General features: G+C 37.5%; 1 protein-coding gene across 7 annotated transcripts in view; it reads right to left on the bottom strand.

The window, feature by feature from the left end:
• LOC110067065 (dopamine receptor D5-like) overlaps positions 1–20,613 on the bottom strand; it is a 72,316-nt gene that overhangs the window by 31,570 nt on the left and 20,133 nt on the right. For 3 of the 7 annotated variants that reach the window (XM_089285901.1, XM_089285900.1, XM_020774347.2), the window contains exon 3: positions 8,073–8,125. The gene's annotated coding sequence lies outside the window, so the exon portion shown is untranslated. The other 4 variants (XM_020774349.2, XM_020774344.2, XM_020774351.2 and 1 more) reach the window with 4 other exon arrangements.

Here is a 20,613-nt window from a genome sequence, read left to right as displayed (position 1 = left end):
GGTTAAGCTCCTGATATTAATTTTCCCTTTCTTCTTTAGAAACAGACCAACCAAGACCGGTTAATCACAAAGCACCTGATACACAACAAAATCTTGGCAGGTTGTTTTGCATTATGTCGACGCAGTCTTACTTTTCTCGCACCTTAGTCCATCTGACAAATTAATAGGGTTCAGTGAAAAACACTTTATTTGCGCCAGTTTAACACAACAGCCATTCGAAAGCGATCGCCAGAACGTAAGGTTTTTTTTTTTTTTAGCAAATCGCCAACAACATCGCCAATTCGGTGTGAATTTTGAAAGTACCTCAAGGCACTTCAGTTTTATGTTGATTCTAGCGCTGATAAGTCACGGGAGAATTTTAATTTTGGCAAGCCAGCAAAATGGTTATATATAAACTTCTTGCTCAAAGTTTTACCAAATCAGATGATATATTTTCATTACACATCTTGAACATAAGATAGCATTTGCAGGAATGAATGAAACTTTTGAAAAGAGATCACCTGTGGGCCTCAACAGTAGCTGAAAGAGGTAAATAGCTGTATTATTACCACCGAATTTAGCTATCAGCTACTAAGGTCCAAGAAATTATTGCATCCGTGCTATTGTAAATTTATCCATTTAACCCTTGTTCTGTTACAAAAAATGAATTTAAGTGCACACTATAATGGTTTTGAATGATTTTTTTCGCATTATTTTTCAATCGGGAAAATTGCTTCTCTTAACTCTTCATGCAAGATGGATTTCCTTCCTATTCGAGGACTGATTTTAAAACTTGGACTCCGGTACGAAGGATTTTGAATTAGAAATAATTTAAATGCTTTTGTACGTGTAAAATATGATCACAAGATCGTGTTAGAGAGAAATGCTTGGACGAGCATCGGTAAAATGTGACGTATACAAATAAAAATTGGTTCCAGACTTTAGAAACCGCTTGCAGGAAAGGGTTTCAGTATATACTTTTTCTCGGTTTTTGATTTTGTCCTGTCTGATCTAAGTGTTGTTTTATAGTTGTAAAATTCTTAACTTACTTTGCTGACCGCGTGCGAGTGAATCAATAGACGTACTGCGGAAAAGAATTCTGAATCCTGCTCGCTGTCGGAATTACCTTGCAAACAGTTTCGGCAGACGTGTGCTGGTATTGCCATCGAAAGGAAAACACGCGCGCTATTTTCTAACACGTTATAGCTTGTGTAGTTGAGATTGCGTACGTGTGAACTCCGTCGCTAATTGCGTAAAAATTACTTATTCTGTGACAAGCTTCACAATGGAAAAATATTTACGAGTTGTTAGTTCTTTTCTCTGACTGGTTCAAAAAACGATTCTAACATAACTTAACCAATAGCTTTTCGGTAGATGGCATTTTGTCACATTTGCCAAATGTAACCTGAAGAAACTGAAATGAATTGTCAATTGGAGTTGTGCCCACGAAATTAGCATAAAGGTTTACCTCTGGGCTTCACCAGTCATATCATCACTTGAATCTGTTATCTGTTATTTTATTAAATGTCGCACTAGGCCGCCCTCGATATGTCATGATTTCTGAAGGCATGTGTCATCTTCTGTTTTTAGGAAATATGCTCTCTACAGGCCCTTTCTCAAGCTGACCTTCACAGCAATGCCAAAGCGATTTACTCAAACCAGTAATTGAGCAATAAAGCTTTGCGCGGATGGTAATTCGTGGATTGAAACCATGCCATAATTCATACAAAGTGAAAAACAACTCTTTATTTTGCAAATGAACAGGGTCTAACGAGACAGTAATTTGTATTATGATGGATCAGGAGCCATAATCGGGGACGGAGACCGTAAGCGCGCGCCATTTCAAGTATTGGGGTTGTCCCCATGATATGGGACAATAATTCTATTTTTAGAACAAATTGCGCCATCACCTGCGGCACACGCGCGTACATGCTGCGAGGATTTTTGCGGATGTCGCGCGGGGGAAATGGCGTCCGAAATTCCCGAAATGTTTCATGTTTTTGCCCCACAACTCAACGCGTTTACGTCTGTTGGAATTTTGCTTAAGTATTTTCGTCGTAAGCTGCTCCAGTTTGAGTGAAGTAAGACAGTGTCGAATTTAGGTATGTTCCGCTGTAAGCTTATATATATCGCTGACCAAGTTGTGTTCCGACTGATGCTTCTTTTACATGAGCTGTACATTACTCCACTTTAAATTTCACATATGTTGAAGATTAACAGCTTTTCCATTACACAGCGAAAAACTAACTGGATATATTTAGATATAGCAGAGCTCCAGGACTTCATAGTTTCATAGCTCCTCTTGCCACACGCTTGCGAGGAATTTGTCAGTCTATCGCGACCGAAAGGTAAAACACAATAATTGCTAGTTTGAGTTTCGCTTGAATTGTAAGCAAGGCTTGATGTTTCATCGAGGCTTAATAACTTTACGTCCGTAGATACTGCTCAGTTTTATTCGTGTAAAAATCCAGTAAATTCTCTGTTGTCGATGAATGAGAGCGCCCACCGATGCGTGTTTTGTACAGTCAGTAAACATGACAAATTGTATTTCCGCCGCACTTTCGTGTGAAAGCGTACATCGAACTCAAACAATAGCTCTATAGTTTTTAAATATGTTTAAAATTGATAAATGTTTGAGAACATATTAAAAGCTAAGCTGAAAATATGTGAATAGCGGAGAAACAATCAGCAAAGTTACGATGACGCTTTCCTTAATCGACTTGGAATAACGATTTCGATTTTGTTGATCGAGTTATCAAAACTCCTTGTCTATTTTCATTTCCGCAGTGTAAAACTTCACTATGCTTCAGTGTTGAAGAAACACACATGATGTCAGTAGCCTTTTTTGCATTCGTGAAATTTGTTGCAGCATCTCAGCACAAAAGATAACGAAAGAAATCTTTGTCAAGATTTGTTGACAATTGAAAACACCGACTCGGACTTGAAAGTGCACGAGCTGCACTATGCAAATGAGCTAATTGTACGCGTCAGACTTTCCTTTCAAAAACCTTTGCAAACTCACCAAACAAGCAGAGACAATAAGAAACCATCAAAACAGGTTTTGGTTATGATTAAACATTGTCTGAGAAACTCACAAATTAACTCGACACCAGAGTAGAGAGTTTTCTTGCTATATTCTTAAGCATACGCGTAAGCTTACAACTAGCGTGAGCAGATCTTATTATTCATTCCCAGCGCGAGATTGAAGTCTTGTTTTCGACCCTGAAAAACCCACCTTTTCCGTTAGCTCAGAGCATAAAACTACATATAAGCGCCCTGGTTCGTATTCCCTGCCTTATTCCCTGCCATCGCTGTGAAAAATACGCAAGAGAATCTCTCAACTCTCACCATTTGATCACGCAACGTGACAACATCCACGCGAGAGCCCCTGACATGTGCGTGAATCCGCGCGGATATATGACGTCAGGATGGCGCAATTTGTTTTAAAAATAGAAAAATTGTCCCATATCATAGGTGCGCGCGAATCCCGAGACTTACGGTCTCCGTCCCTGATTATGGCTCCTGGATGGATTTTTAGAGAAAAATGAAAGGGATTTTATGCATCAGTTGTATTCAAGAAATTGTTTCAAGATAAATTTGTAGTAAGTAAAAGCTAATAAGGTGACAACTGTAAAGCCATTACCTAGCCAATCACAACTCGGTAAAATAATTCAAGGAGGCAATCACAGGGTTCGTCACAAGTAAGGTTCGTATGACAACCTTGCAAAAACAATTAGTCAGTCAATCAACTTAAGTTATCCTGGCTAAAATTTGTGGGGTCGTGTGTAACTAAAAAATTAAAAAAATTAAAATAACATAAAGAAAAGGAATGTTTCGAAGTAAAATTCCTAGAATACGTTAAAAACTAAAAGATTACAATGTTCACTACTAAAATACCTGCAAACCATCGCAGGTGATGCAACCCCCAGCATCAAATTCGCCAGTACCTATTTTTACACCTGGTTTGAGAGAGGCACCGCGAGAATAGTGTTTTGCCCAAGAACACAACACAATGACCCCGGCCAGGGCTTAAAGTGCCACTATGACCAAATTCTCCATACCCATTTTTTTACATTTTCGCACACAATAGGACTTTCCTAGATTTTTTGCCAAATTTCAATCTATTACGAACATTAGAGCTCATGTCGTTTGGACCTTTATTAGCACAGCAATTCGCATAAAGAGTAACAAAAACTTTGGCTCATATATTCGTGCAATTTTTTACATTAATTGTTATCATAATTTCAACCCGTGCGGTATTTTTGAGAAAATGACGTCATTTTCTCAAATTTTCAACCAAGACTTGGAACAAGGAAAATTAATGGCGGCCGTAAATTCTCGGAAATTAAGGTCCAAAAACCACGAGTTTTAATGTTCGTAGAAAATTGAAATTTGGCGAGATATCTAGGAAAGACCTAATGTGTACGAAAACGTAAAGAAATGGATATCGAGAATTTCATCATAGTGGCACTTTAAACCCGAACCACTCGCTCCGGTATCCACAAGGCCACTTCGCCTCCACACTCTATTTGTACGCGGGTAACTCACACACGCCATCACTTCCAAAATATAAAACCAAGTTGCACTGAAACGCCAAACTCCTTCCGATATTAACAGCCCCTCCCCTTTCCCGTCGATAATAAGTCCTTCAGAAAATAAGCCGACCGAAAAAGTGTTTGAGCAAATATAAGTTCAAGACTCACTATGGGAATTTTATGATATCATGATACTTAGCACAGACAAAACCAAAAGCAACATATTGCTTTCGAGGGTCGATTTTTGGTTCATTAAATTTATTCAGCTTCTATTTCTTGCCTTTGCTATTAATGGTATACGTGGAAGATTTTAAAGGACGTTTCTTTCTGCAGAATGTTGAATACATACACGGTTTTCTTGTATTTTACGAGTACCATGTAATAGATTACAATATTTAGAGAGCAAGCCGCATCAGCCTTAACTGCTTTTCATGCAGGTCCTCTATCCTGGTCGAGTTGGAATTTGGAGATGTTGGTTTTTTCTGGAGGGAGGAAAACCGGAGAACCCGGAGAAAAACCCTCGGAGCAAGGGGAGAACCAATAATAAACTCAATTCATATATGGCACCGGGCCGGAATTGAACTTGGTGGGAGACGAGCACTCTCACCACTGCGCCATCCGTGCTCCCCAATGCTGTCAATGATTTAAAAAACATCTTGTTTAGCTGGTGTTTCTTTGAATTAACAATAACCCATTAAAAAATGGTCTTGTTTATTATATAATACTGTTTAAATTCCGTTGTGAAATGGTGTTTCCGAAGAGAATTTGAACATTACGTTACGATAGAACATGCTTTGAAACGATGTTTGTCGAAAGCTTCTGTTTCGTTTGTAGTAATTCATTAAAGATACACCTCTTTATTTATACCAATTTTCCTATAAAAAGCTGTAAATAATTCGATTTAAAAATTCTGCTATGAAATATGCAGTGCGCCCTCCTGAGAATACATTGCATTTAATTGCCATTGCCCTTCTCAAGAAAGATTACTTTCATTTGTATTCAGAAACACAGCTTTTTGATATTGTATCTCAGCTGATATATATCACACTGACTGGAAGCGTACGTTGTTTTTGTTCATTTGTATGCACCCTTTGTCAGTAATCCCGGCGGCTTCTTTGAATGTCTTAGCTCGTAACACCAAATGTTAAACTAATCCCTTTTTGCACCAAAAAAAAAATGGCAAATTGAATTAACACACTCAGAAAATATGACTATTTCCTAGTTAAAATTTTGTAGAAAAACTCAGAATGAAATTATTCCGTTTAGGGCTGACCAACGTTTCAAATACGCCAATAGGAGGGCAGATGTTGTTTGCGTACTTTCTTGGTTTCTTTTTCTTTTTGAAAACTAACTTGACTTCGCAAAAACATGGATGCATACGTGTCTTGGTGTGTAACAATGACCATCTTGCCTTGTGTCAGAAATAAGATATTAGTTTCTAAATCATAGATTACGTGGATACTAGACATAATTTGTAATTTTGTGTCATTAATTCAAACTCATGTTGTATTTCTTGAGGAAACCTTTACCTTAAAAGAAACTAAAGTTTTCAGAGAGAAAAGTTTTGTTGATGAAAAATGTCGGCTTTCTAAGCTTTTTAGTAAAACATGTCTTTGCCCTTATCACTCACTGGACAAAATGCCAGTTCAAAATGTTACTACGTAAGGAACGGTCGCATAAGCAAAGTTTAACTAGTTTAACACTAACGTAAATCAAAATAACCTAAGACACAAAGATCTCAAAATCTAACCTTCAGTTTAGAAGTCTAAAGTAGTGTATACATGTCCCTTTCTCGCATCAACCACGTTTAGCTTACCTGACTCGTGTTCCTATCCGTGTATAGTACAAAACATTTAACTTACATCCCACTGTGTTTAATTTCCAATTTGTTAACAGGAGGCTGTTAAGATTATTTTGTTCACAAAGCGTTGTCATGCTCACCGAAAATACAGTAGTTGTACAGCTACTATGGCAACAGATTGAAGTTACTCACAATTAGTAGGTTATCAACAGTTAGAACTTCGTATTGTTTCTCCTCCTCTTCAAAAAGGGGATAGTTTAATCCTGCGGGTCCCAATAGTTATCAAATTCTGTATTCTTCTAGCTATATTAATAAAATACAGCAGAAGACAGCTGACAATTACCAAAGAACACTATTAATTTTTAAGGGTATGTTTTTGACGTTTTCTTTCAAGGACGAAACTTTTGTCACAAGACAAACTGACAAAATCAAAGCAAACAAGTAGTACTTTTGACATTAAATAGTACACTACTCCAATTTGTACCATGACTACTTTGTCTTCAGCAGTGGTCTACTGAGCAAGAAATACGACAAGAATCTTGTGGACTGGTTTGATTTCTTCTGCAGACTACTTCAGGTAATGTAACAAGATTGTACAAGATAACTCATTTTGTTACTTTCTCTGGTGGCACTGATGTATTTCATATGTTTCCATAATGGTGTAAACAACAAAGAAATAGCCCAAAACATCAACAGGACGTGACATAAATCGTTCGTGCAAAAGTACAGTTTTGCTGATGGCAGATTTAACATTAAGTGTGAATCACCATGGACAATGGGTCTTTACATTTAGGAACTCACAGGGCCGTTGTAAAGCAAACTTCTTTAGAAACCTAATTTGAACACGTATCTCTTCCATGACGCAAGTTCCGTCAAGTATGGCATCGCTTATTCAAGCGTATACGTTTCAGTTTGACTTATTTCAATAATTAATGTAAAAACACACTCTTGCAGCGTTAATAATGCTTTCGGAAATGACCACTGTAGTGTAAAAGAAAGATAAAGAATAGAACAAAGAATGGAACAAAGAATAGAAATAGCCGTCCACGGCTTGGTTGCCTGTCAAAATTGTCAAGTATCTCCGTTGCAATGATTGAGACCAATTTTCTCTTAGCAATCTCGATGCATTTTCAAGCAGGTATCAAGCAGGTTGGTAATGGGAAGAACTTTGATAATCATCATCTAGTGAATCAGTACAACCTAACTTATAGTTACTATAACTGACATTGTAATAGACGAATGCTAGTCGGGAAAGACAATTTATATTTTAATCATAAGAATGTTAGATTAGTTTTTCAAGTGAAAAAGACAGAGTTTCTTATTAACATACACGCTGACTTTTCGCAACTGCTTCCTTTGAACTCGATTTTTAAAACTTAGGTTAATATAGCGACCAGTTTTTCATTTCTATTTTCGGGCCTTTCCATTTCTTAGTTACTGTAAACATTTGACAGGAAAATTTGCTATGCTCTGTAGGTTATGTTACTCGTCACTCAGCAGACAATAGCGAATAAATGAATCCTACATGTAGATATCGTGTAAAACTAACCTGAAATTGTACAGTTTTCTTTGTTAAACAAATCAGTTAATCTAAAAGGTTTTTAAGAATCTTTTCATGGCCGTAGTGTCAATGCGTAAAAGCCAGGCAATACTCATTTTCCGGTGTAAATTCTTTGAAGAATTACGACGAGCCATCTCGCGGCTGCTGTTGTGCTCGTGGCATCCTTTACCTGTCTTTACAAGCGAAATCCACTTACCTCGCTAAAGGTTTTCGCTGTAGCACTTCACCACCATTGGACGGTCTTTTCTCCTGTTAAAAGAGAAGCGTATTTTGTATAAATTCACAAAATCATTGAGAACGACATTAGAGACCTTAAGATTGGATAGGTGGACACATTCTTAATCGGTTACTGAACTCAAAAATAGCTTGCAACTATACCTCGATTATTGATAGTGTTTCTTTCCTAATGTTTCTTTATAAATGAAAGCAAAACTGTATAGTCGAATTTGATTTCCATAACAACTTATACATAGTGTCTTGATTGCTCTCGTATGCTCAGCTGGTAAAGGTTGACACTTTAGCTACTTCGCTATCAATAACCCTGGTAAGACAGATAGCAACTGATCGATATCATGCATCGAGTTTTGCTGACAATGACTATCATGCATTTCTCAGCAGTCCGCTTTGTTTGGAAGCTACAGCTACCGCATGTACCGCTTACACGAAGCTGTCATCGAGACACCATTTTTACCCATTTCCCAAGAAACGAACGATTCATTTTAAATGGAGATATTAGTTTGATGCAGGATATTTCTTATCGAGGTTTTGTCCTATGAAGATCAATCTATACTTCACTCCTATTAGAATTGAGTACTTATGTTTTCGCTCACTATTTTCCCTGATATTGTACATGAGGATAGCTCGATAAAGCAAGAAGAAAGTTGCGACAAAATTGAATCCAGTAAAATTCAGAAATATCGAAATCCTGTAGTCGTAGAGCTAGATTTAGAGGTGGGTTCCTTCTTTTCAAACATCCGTTCAAAAGTATTGATCATAAGCACTATAGTCTCCAAGGGTGCAAATATAATGTTAGAATTTCTCCTAATTGCTAAGTATAGGTAAGTTAAATGAATTATAAAAATACCATTGACTGTAAAATCTTTATCACAGAGTGCGCAGTTTCATTTAGATCAAAGAGTATTACTAGTAAGGACGAGTTACATCGCCATTCAACACCAGTTTTGATTGCGAAAGTCTAGGTCCACTTGAAAACGAATTGGCAACGTTGAAGGTCGGCGACCTCCGTCAGAGTTCCACAAATTCGACTTACTCATTGCTATGTCTCAGTCGATGAGTAGAATATTTTAAATTTAGCTCTAGGGTTACTCAAAGAACGATTCTCAACTGCAAAGATTAAGTCAAGTGTATGCAGATTCTATAAAATCTGCGGTGATAAACAACTAATAGTATAATATCGTCACCAAGTTATCTCGTTGTCCGATACGTTTCCCCGGCACTAATATCCTCTTATCATTTCACACGTATTTACACCGTAACGTTCTTCGCATTATCTCAAATATCACTGGCAAGACTGCTATTTAAGCCATCAAACTTACCGCAAAGTGTAGTTGATAAATTTGACCGGTAAAGGGTGCTTCAATTCATTCGTAGCACTTTGTCTGGCAAGAATGCAGGCACGTAATTCCCAAAGAAATCTTGTAACTTGAGGTGCATTTTCGAGTTAATCATGTTACGTCAATATTTGTTTTACAAAGAAAAAACAAGTGTTAATCGCTTTATGTTTGTACAACGCAAGATATCTGTGTGCAAATAAACACAGCAGGCAGGGCGATAATCAGTATTGTTAGTGTTTGTAATCATAACGTGTGCGAAATCTTTATTACTCATGCTGCTCATACACTCAAATTAACTGCTATGATATATTCTGCGATTCGGTATGTGTATAAAAATTACGAACACCGTCGTGAAGTCTACAACTAGATTGTCTCATTTCAGGGAATGCGAAATACGCGCCAATAAGTACCTGTAAGCTGACTCGAAGCAAATGGAAATGTCAGGTGATGTGAAAGTCACAGGGATGTTTACTGACCCTTCGCTTTGACCGGATGAAAATTCTACGATTTGTTTTCGTAGAAATCGAATATTTTAATTAAAGGAATCAATTATTTTACTATTAACTGATTACATTAGAGATATTCATCAAAGTTTGTAGGGCAGCTACCGCAATTCAAATCACAAGAATACCAAGTGTTAGGTGGTGACTCAACTCTTTATTTCATAAGTGACCAAAACCTACTTACTCCTTTCAAAATGTCCAAATGGACAGGTATTGAGAATAAAGAAAATCATCTCGATGTAACAATACAGAATTAGAGACACTTGTGGTTAGGGAAATTAATATTTGCTATCATTGTTACACTAACAGCTGCCACAATAACATTCTGTGCCGGGATCTCCAATTGAGCAAGAGCAAAGGCAAACCGAGGCACTTGCCTCGATCATTTTGTACGTTTTTGTTGTTTTTAATCATCATAAGCACCCGTAATACCTAGAAAGAGAATTAAACCAAGGATATTGCCTCAGTCATAATTTTTCAGTCATAGTCGTTTCTGGCTACGGCCCCGACTTTCATATGTAACCTTGAATTTATTTTTTTGCGCAGCTTATGGTATAGTATATTTTGAGTTCAGGAGCCAACGACGGTGCGAGTAACACTCACTATTTATAATTACAGTTGAGGTGAATAGTGGATGCTTACTCCGCCACAAATATTACATCATGTCAGCACAGTACTGTCAAACTGATGATTACATCTTTTAAGGTTACTGTAGACCTTCAGGGGTATCTTTCAGAAAATCTTTCGCAGTTGCGTCGCTTTTCACGAAACTGCAGAAAAGCTAATAAGACGTAGAATCACAAGAAATAATTATTTTAAACATATGGTCAATCGGTTAGCGAGCGCAAACCTTCAAACGAAAAACTGACAATGTTTACTTAACTGAATTACCTGCCTTGGCGTTCACGCATAGGACCAAACAAACTGCACAATGTCAATCAGCAGGACTGCAAAAGGACGCGAGGCTAGTCAGCTGGTTTAATCAAAATATAGGTTCACGAAAACTGTTTTCAAAGCATTTTTTGTACGGTTCTCCGATATTCAATGGGGCTACCTTGTCTGTACAATGACTGAATGAGCGAGTGAATAATTTATTGTTGTTGCACAAGCGTGCGACTCATACATATTTACTAGTAGGAAATGAACTGAAGATATCTTTATATATCATACCTCAAAGTCTTTCCTGTCTATCGGTAGGACAACCAGCCTGAAACTGATCAAAAGCGAGCCGGGTCTAGTAATCTTGCTGGTATAAATATTGACATTTCATTATCAAGGAAAATTACGCAGCTTTGTTTTCACAATTTACATGTATCTATAAGGATTAATTTTGAGCTCTTTGTTATCTAAAGTTTGTCTGCTTAAAAAAAGGATAAATATTTTATCCCATGTTGATAAGATAGTGTTTTTCTACACTATTTGCTTCATTAGCATAAGCGTTCCTGATTTTAACACTTGATATTGAAAGGGCATAGCACGATTGACTGTCCAAAGAAATTTAAGCTCCATGCATTACAACATCAGTTTTTGTGTGACGGCATGTGTTATAAAAAGTGGCTAATCTTAATCCGTCTCCATCTATCTTATTCGTAGTCGTCCTTATAACATGAGCGGTTTTCACTTGAGTGTCGGAGGTACTTCGTATTTCCATTTCTACGCTAAGCGATTGGCTCAAGAAACTCGCTCCACTCTGTCGTCCAATCAGAAGAAAACACTAAACCAATTTTGACTCGTTTTCCCGTGCTTCCTGTCAGCCACAAGTATTTGCTTCCAGTTTGGATTGGTTTACTTGATTGTCTGTGTAATTTATGGTTGCCCAGAGTGATAAGACTGATTACTTTGGTCTTGGTGTTACGACAGTTTATTATCACTCACTCGGTTTTTTTAATTGCTTCTGTGGTGTTTATTATTCGACCCTACGAAGAACTACTTTGAGGTTCCCTTCAATTTTAAAGTGAATAAGAAAACCATTTGAAATATCGTGACATTACTCTTTTGAAACTCAAACTTTTTCAAAGAGTGTATGGGCCACCCAGAAATTTTGCGGTTTTTGAAAACTAGTATCTCTTTCAATATTCTACCCCAGGAGCAATAGATTCTGAGTCCACAAATTCCTTATTTCCTCAAGCTCTTAGGCATGATGAGCGCATGATGCGTTATATACGTAAAGTTATGCTAATGAGGCAAAACGTAGACAGTGATGCCAGCAAAGATTCGCACCGACCTACTCACACTTCACAGACATGGTAGGGAAAAGAATTCCTTAAATTTTAAAAAAAAAATTCTACCTTATGACTTTGACGGTTAGGGAAATAAAACAAAATAGTTTACTTATCCGTGCCATAATCGTCTGTGATTTCTCCTTTGTTTGTATTTCATCCAAGTTGCTGCTGTAGTCAAGTAAATACATGATATATATCTGGTACGATCTTCTTGTTACATGATTGCTTGACAGCGCATCAATGTAATAAGCCACGTTCGATAGATCAATATTCTAACATGGCTCCGAGGCTTTCAGGACAAACATCTATATTTGGTGTTGTTTTCTTTGTATCCAAGTCTCTTTTGGGAATTGAGAAACAAAAGACACTTAATTTACAAGTTAGACCCGAAAGCCGAACGTGGCCTATCGTTAGAATTTTAACTTTGATTAATACAGGCAATTACGGTCTGTTCTTCCTTTTTACATTTTGTGGAGATATTTTCGTTTCCTCAGTATTGCATTGCGCATGCCTACTGCGCATAATTTCACGCGTGATATGTGCGCGCATTAAAAAATGCCGGCTTTTTCTTTACGGCTGGACCTCGCCATAGAGGTAAATCGTCATTTTCTCGAAAACGAGTACGGTGACCTATCATTTTTTTCTGTTGTTTTGAATCGAGTAATAAATTTCTTTATGTAAAATAAATATGGACCAATTCTCAGTGTAGAACAAGGAACAATCGTCGGAAACGTGAATTTAGCAAGCAATCGTGACTGTAATCATGGTGCTATTATAAGGATTTATTGGGTATAAACAAGGCGCTGTTGCTCCTAAACGAACTCGGGGACCCCTCATTTTTATTTCAAAATTTAAGTTCCTATAATATAAACAATCAGAAGGAAAAGTTTGACAAAAATCTCAGTGCAGGTTCTATTTCAGTGGAATGACCTTAAGCAACAACTTAAGCCGAAAAGTCAAAAGGTACAGATTATGTGGCTCCTGGAAAAAGTAAGGAAAATGAAAAAAAAAAAAACTATATATATATACGGTTTTTTAAGCTTAGCCTCCATCCTAGCCTTCAGCACTGCACTGATGAGGCCCAGAAGGCCGAAACAGTACTGTCTGCAGTTAGATATAGCTCGCTGGCATACAAAGCTCTGCTTTCAGTCCAGTTTGAGCACTCTACTAGGATGAGTTGTTACTCTTGCAATTGCGCATGCTCACTAGCTCGCTAGTTTGAGCACTCTAGTAATGGCTTAGATACTACCACATGTGTAGTATTTGGGGCGGCTTTTTAAGCTTAGCCTCCATCCTAACCTTGAGCACTGCACTGATGAGGCCCAGAAGGCCGAAACAGTACTGTCTGCAGTTAGATGTAGCTCGCTGGCATACAAAGCTCGCTTCTCGGAACAGACAATGTCCGCAGAAAAAAATTCTAGTATATTTTTGCGCCTAATGGAGGCTATTGTCTATATATATCCGAGCAGTTTGTGTTGCAGAGCGGAGTTTCTCTGCCGACCTAAACAGATATTATTATTCCTTTCTAGGCATTTTTGCTTATATTGACTAATTATAAGGATAGCTCTGTGAGCAGGCAAGATGAACCAAATCCTGCGCTGTGATTGGCTACCCGAGCGGGCAAGATGGTGCTGTCTTGCCCGCTTGGGATTACCCGCTCTATCCCGCGAAAAAAAGTCTTCTTTTTCCATACAATAAATCCTTTATTGACCAAGCTTGTTCGGTCAAGATGGCTGAATATTGACCTCGTTCTTTTTTGTGTGTTTATGGACCTCGACTCCGTCTCGCTCCATAAATACGCATGAAAAGAACTTGGCCAATATCCAGCCATTTTGCCCTCACGCTTGGTCAATAACCCATATATATTGCCTAGCTCCCAGGAGCTAGCTTCCTACCAGTGTGTCATGGGTTCGACTCCTGTGATGAATAAAACAGGAAATTTTTTTTTCTGAGAAGCTATTGTCACAGGCTGGTTAACATATTTACATATTTCCTATGACTTTCTTGTGAACGTTATGTAACTGAACGTAATTCGACGCCCATTTGCTAAACGGAGGGAATTTTATTATCAAGTTTCTTTCCATAAAATTCCCTAAGAAAAATCTTTCCCCCGGTATCACGGCAATCTGAATATTAATTTCAGGAATGAATTTGAAGAAAATTCTTATGTACTTCTTGTCATGTTCGCGCCATTTTTAAAGTACGCGAACTGTTTCACACAGTACTGTCAATCAGACATGCAACGAGAAAAAAAAAAAAACAATCAACCAAGGGATATTTTCCTGGTGTACCATCGACAAAAGAAGGGTAATTAGGTTATGCAATCAGTCAGCGAGCAAAAGTAGTATTTCGCGCTTGTAACTGAGCTGAACAATTGCTTGGTGAATAGATATACAAGCGTCGAAAAAACATATTTTACGAAACAAATTATGATGTTACTCTGACTATAAGACAAACAACCCCCAGGTGTGTTTGATAAAAAAAAAAAGAATCAGGAACAGATCTGCATGAATGCTCTTGCATAAACAGGCTGCACTTTGCTTCAATATCTTTTTCCGGATCTCCCACGCATTTCTGTCGGGGGTTTAAACTCTTGTTGTGTTTCGGAATATGAATTCAATGAACAAAGAGTTTCATTCTCTGTATTTGCTCGAAGAATGATGAATATTTCCGCTTACAATATATATGGATTTCTAGATTATAGTTTTAGACCGTAGTTTTCTTACAAACACATCTCACAGATAAACATTTGTCCACTGATTCACTGATTAAGTCAGAGAATAATCGACGAATATTTAATCAACACAATTAAAGTCGCGCTTTTTCCTTATAGCATTTCATAAATACAATTTTAACTTTTTTTTAACTATTTGGATATTGCAAAAATGAACAAGGTGAAAACAAATGAGCTATTTAGTTATCTATATGAACCACTCTTTAAGAATGAATGACTGAAACAAATAACGTACTATCTTTTACTTCAAATTTTGACTTTAGAATTGAAATCAGCTTTGCTTTTCAGGGTTTGGCAGCGATAACCGATCACCCATCTAAGATTTGCAAATTTTAGTCTTTGCTAGAGATACTTTTTCTCTGCTATAAGATCTCCAGCTGAGCCGTAACCTAAATATGCGGCTTGTTATTTCTTTTTGCCGCTACAAAGATCACTATTAACTACACCTATGTAATTATGATGCTTTTCGAGCGAACGCTGCCTTAGTTGGCGGCCTTTTTGGTCTTTTAAACGAACTAAATGTTTCGTGAAGTTTGCCCATGTTAGCTTTCAATGTTTATCTTACATTTAGTGCTAAATTACAACCTCATTAGCATTTTCAATGGAATTGTTGCATTTTTAGGGAGATTGCATGAAATATTCTCATGAACAAAATTGCAGTTATGGCGATTTTTTTTCTACATCCCTCCTAGCTGATGTTTTGCTTCGTTTTATTTGAAAGTGAATATTATCACTCCTTAGTTGATGAGCTGCACACGAAGCGAAAGGTTATCAGGTTTTTTGTTTTTTTTTTTAAACACGGCTTAACTCTGCGAATGTACGAAAGTGTTTTTGGCTCCACGAATAAAAAGCTTCCTTTTAGCTAAAACAAAGATGAAACACTGTGTGGAATGAAGAACACATTTTCTTCCGACTGACTGCTCCTGAAAAGCTTCAATTTTAATAAAGAGCTACATTGGTTTACGTCGCGCAGTGTACATTTTTTAAGCAAAAGCTCTTTACTTGTAAATATATCCTTTCTTTTTATGCATATTAGTACAAGTACAACATTCTTGTCTTTCTTATCTAGGATAAAAGGATTGACTTACATACAGAGGTCAAACGTAGCACGCCTAGTCTTTGAAAAGCTTGAATCAGTGGTCAAGACAAAGCAGTTTGCTCGACAGTAGATAACGATCGCCCGTGATTTCCCGTGATGAAGCTCAGCGCATTTGAGTTAAAAGCGTTCAATCTCGAGATCAGCGCGAAGTTAACTGATTTCCTCAATTTTACGAAAAGCCTTTATAGATTACTGCAGTTTTTGCGCGTGCGTATCGAACATCTTTATCTGTCGTTAACGAATCAGAGGTGCTGTCCAGGGACAAATCTTCGCAAATGGTGATGTGGTCATCTGAATGAAAGGCCAGCGAAAAATGAACCAAGTTTTCCTATTTCTAACACGCAAAAACAATTTTTTTTCGCAAACTCAACTCGCTAGATCAGTTGTGCTTGGTGTAATTTTCCTTTTCTCATTTTCCCTAATAGTCTCTATAAAAACGTTTATGACGTCAACAGTCATATTATACAATTGTTGCCTAAATATGTATTTACACAGACTAATGGGAACACTTGAGTGAGTTTTAAATAGCAGTGGAGCTCAAAGCTGCTATAGTAGTTCTCCCGCACTGAGTCCTTATATTTGCCACAAGCCTGTTTTGGAAACATACGGCACCGTCGTATTCTCTCGTCCGTGTTCCTCGATACAGACCATAGCGAGCGCTCTGTTATTTATGACGAAAGAACCGCTTTGATAAATGTTTACTTTTACTGCTTCTTTTTGGGCGGCCATTATGTCGGTTTACCAAAGCGGTATACCGATTAAACACGGTATTTTAAGCTCCTTAGGGTTTTTATTTTGAAAGCCTTTTAAATTCCCGAAATTTTCCTTCCTTAATAATTTGACTAACGAATATGTCGTGTTTTGACTTCAAAATGTGGCCAGAGTTTGTTACTTTGTGAAGTTCTGGAATTTTTGTGCTATGTCTTGCGTTTTCGTGCGAGCTTATGAATTTTGCAGGATGGAAAACACTCTTCAGATAAGTTAGATAAAATTAATAGATACTAATATAATTGACGGACAGTCTAGTAGGGACAATTTGTAGACAATTTATAGACTCTCGGGTGGCACGGTGTTTGCTGAAACAACTTGGTGTTTTAACCATTTTTATGATTCTTTCGGTCAATATATTTTATATAATTTGACATATACTAGCTTGGCATCTTGGCAATTGATGGAATAGTCCATTAGGCCTTGCTTGTGTTGTTGTCTATTTATATGTGTTTATCTGTCTATTACATCAGCAGAAGTCTGTGCCTAAGGGCAGCGGAACTTTTAAAATGTCGGCGCCTTTAACACGGACACCCTGTCGATAACTTCACCAAATGTTTGGATGATTTAAAACAGTTGTTCATGCTAAGACTCAGAGAATAGGAAATTATCCCTGAAAGAAAACAGTCTGGTTTATAATCATGTTAATTGTTTTCCTTAACGCCTAATGGATGGACATCGAGAGGAATTTGGGGAAATAAATGAAGTTAGAGGGCATGGCCAATCTTTCATCCCCCTCTCTCCCCCCGGGGGGAGGAATTATTACCCAAAATATAACCGCTGACTCTTCTGCTATAGACTTTAGACCAGACCTCAGCTAGAAACCGCTTCAGTTTGCTTAAGGGCTTCAATGCAAAGTCCCTCTGCTGACCAGGGTGCACAAACGAAACCCTACAGACTAAACTTCAGACTAAACCGGCTCAAAAATTGTAACGTTTGGCTCCGCGCATACCATGGAGTATCCCCCCGGATATCTTGTCAGTCTAAAGGTAAATCGAGTACAGTATGGACACTCGAACCATGAACACTTGACAGTTTTCAGTACTTTTTTTTGATGACCATATAGAATAAAGTATCTTCTTATAATGTATAATGTTAGCATTTTTAAAGTGTAAAAACACTAAATACTCTTGTTAGAAGGAAGAGCCCACATTCTATGGTCACTTAAGAAAAATGATCAAAAAAATTTCAGTTGTTCTCGGTTCGAGTGTCGTCGCTGTAGTGAAATGTAATCGTAAAGATAGCGGATGGGATTGTGTTTCAACAGAAATACCATTTATGACTTTATGACTCAAACAAGCAACTGAAATAAGAGGATATCAATATCCAGGTTGCTTTCCTCTGCAGCTTCGGCTTTAGCCGTGACAGCAATTTGAAATCTTTTGATTAACAGTTTTGGCTGGATTTTATTCTCCAAACAGTCTTCTAATAAGAAAACGGTTTACTGCTGATTTGATTCCGGAGTGCTTTCCAGAAAAATAATACAGATTTATCGCAATTTGTGACCTTAACTTTCCTATTCCGGTTTGTTTAGAAACTGATAACAGTCTCGATCATGGAAGCAGATAAAAAGGCAATTCATGTAGTGCGAAAGCCATCATGTGGTGCGGGAAAGCTATCATACGTGAGCTGCGCATTGAATTGTTTCAAGTTGCGACAAATTTATCGTGATAGTAACATTATGCTGTACTTCTAATGAATAACAAGATAACAGCGAATATTTCAGCTGTGTTTGCTGATAGCTTTGTACAACTTCATTCAAAGTGAAATTATATACCATAATATATACATATACGTCTTATACATAGCCGCAAGCAACTGAGGAGTCTAGATTTGTCAGATTATACCGTTTCGTACTGCACGTCTTCATACCGAAATTGACTCTATTAGAACACATTGTAACTGGGAAAACGTGTTCAGTTTAGTCCAGTACTTGGCTGTAAAAGACACTTTTATTGCCATGTTTATTTTTCCTTTGTTTAAACGTTATTTTCCCTTAACACTTACTCTAAGAACATAACATTTTCATCACGATCGTGTAAAATACTACAAACAAATGCCAAAAAGAACAAAACTACGCCAAAAAATGTCAAAGGAGAAATTTTTTTTTAAAAGATAACTATGGAAATTGGTTGTTCTGTAAGTATTCCAAAATACTTCTTCTAATGGAATTTCTTAGTTTCTGAGTATTAATAATGATGATGATGATGATGATGATAATGATAATAATAAGTCTTTGATAGTTCTAAACTATGCGCCGATTACCCTTCTCAGGTGATATGTATAATATTATTCTATTTTGAAGTATCCGTGTAGTATGAACTGTTAGTTTCAAGTTCAAGTGGAATTTTTATTATCTTTCGCTCAAAAGCTCACCAGTTACACTTCGCGCCCTGTATTGCTCTTGACTCTATAGCATAAAAGTTTTTAACTGCTATATAATAACAGCAACAGCAACAGCAACAGCAACAGCAACAGCAACAGCAACAGCAACAGCAACAGCAACAGCAACAGCAACAGCAACAGCAACAGCAACATCAACGGCAGCGGCAGCCGCAGCCGCAGCCGCAGCCGCAGCCGCAGCCGCAGCCGCAGCCTCAACCGCAGCCTCAACAGCAACAGCAACAGCAACAGCAACAGCAACAGCAACAGCAACAGCAACAGCAACAGTGGCAGTAGCAGTAGCAGTAGCAGTAGCGGTAGCAACAGTAACAGTGGCAGTGGCAGTGGCAGTGGCAGTAGCAGCAACAGTAACAGTAACAGTAACAGTAACAGTAACAGTAACAGTAGTAGTAGCAGTAGCAGTAGCAGTAGCAGTAGCAGTAGCAGTAGCAGTAACAGCAATAGAAACAGTAACAGTAGCAGTAGCAGTGGTATAGCAGTAGCAGCAGCAGCTGCAGTAGCAATAGCAGTAGCAGTAGCAGTAGCAGTAGCAGCAGCAGCAGTCGCAGTCGCAATAGCAGCCGCAGTCGCAGTCACAGTAACAGCAGCAGCAGCAGTCGCAGTCGCAGTAGCAGTAGCAGGGGCAGTAGCAGTAACAGTAACAACAGCAATGATAATAATAATAATAATAATAATAATAATAATAATTAAAAATTAAAAATTCTTTATTGAGCTCATTCAAATTTTTCACTGAAACTTTACATGATAATTATTTACAGCACAAAACTATTTACAATAAAAATTCTAATAAAGTCGTTAAAAAAGGAAGCAAAATGCATTTTACAGAAATGGCTGATACTTTACTGATTCTAACCTAAGGTACGTGCTTTGCGTTTCTAACTAAAATGGTACACTTTTCGTTGGATATATTCAAATTAGATGATGGTTACATCTTCGAAGGTGTTCCATTTCTCTCGACCCTAAAAGCACCCTGCCTTACATTTTAAATAAAAGATTTGAAAAAGTTTAAAAAAGCAACGCATCATCGCTGAAGGAAACGTGGTAAACAATGGCAAAGATACAAATGGATTCTACATTACAAAGTAGCTCCGTGTGAAGCGTGCTTTATTTTTTTTTATTTATTTTCATTTTTTTTATTCCTCCAGCGTGCTTTCTCTCATTACTGCTCTTAGTCAATTCGATAAGCGCTTTTAGCATTTTGGAAGGTTAAAGTCAGATTTTACTTTAGGTCATCTTGTTGATAACAAGCGGTCACAGTGCAACTTAATACTAAGTGGTGACGATTTTTAAAAAGTCGGGTTCTGTCGTTAAAACATAGCTTTTAAATTTTCGCACCTTTGAAAGATTTTCGAGAGCTTTTTACTTCCTCAAGCCGGAATTTGTTAAACGAAATCACTAACGTATTTGTTACAGTATAAACAATGCATATTCATT

This window comes from Orbicella faveolata, unplaced genomic scaffold (assembly GCF_042242905.1).
Source record: "Orbicella faveolata isolate gen_17 unplaced genomic scaffold, um_ofav_v1 contig_13, whole genome shotgun sequence".
Classification (NCBI taxonomy): domain Eukaryota; kingdom Metazoa; phylum Cnidaria; class Anthozoa; order Scleractinia; family Merulinidae; genus Orbicella; species Orbicella faveolata.
This window is presented reverse-complemented; position numbering and strand designations above follow the sequence as displayed.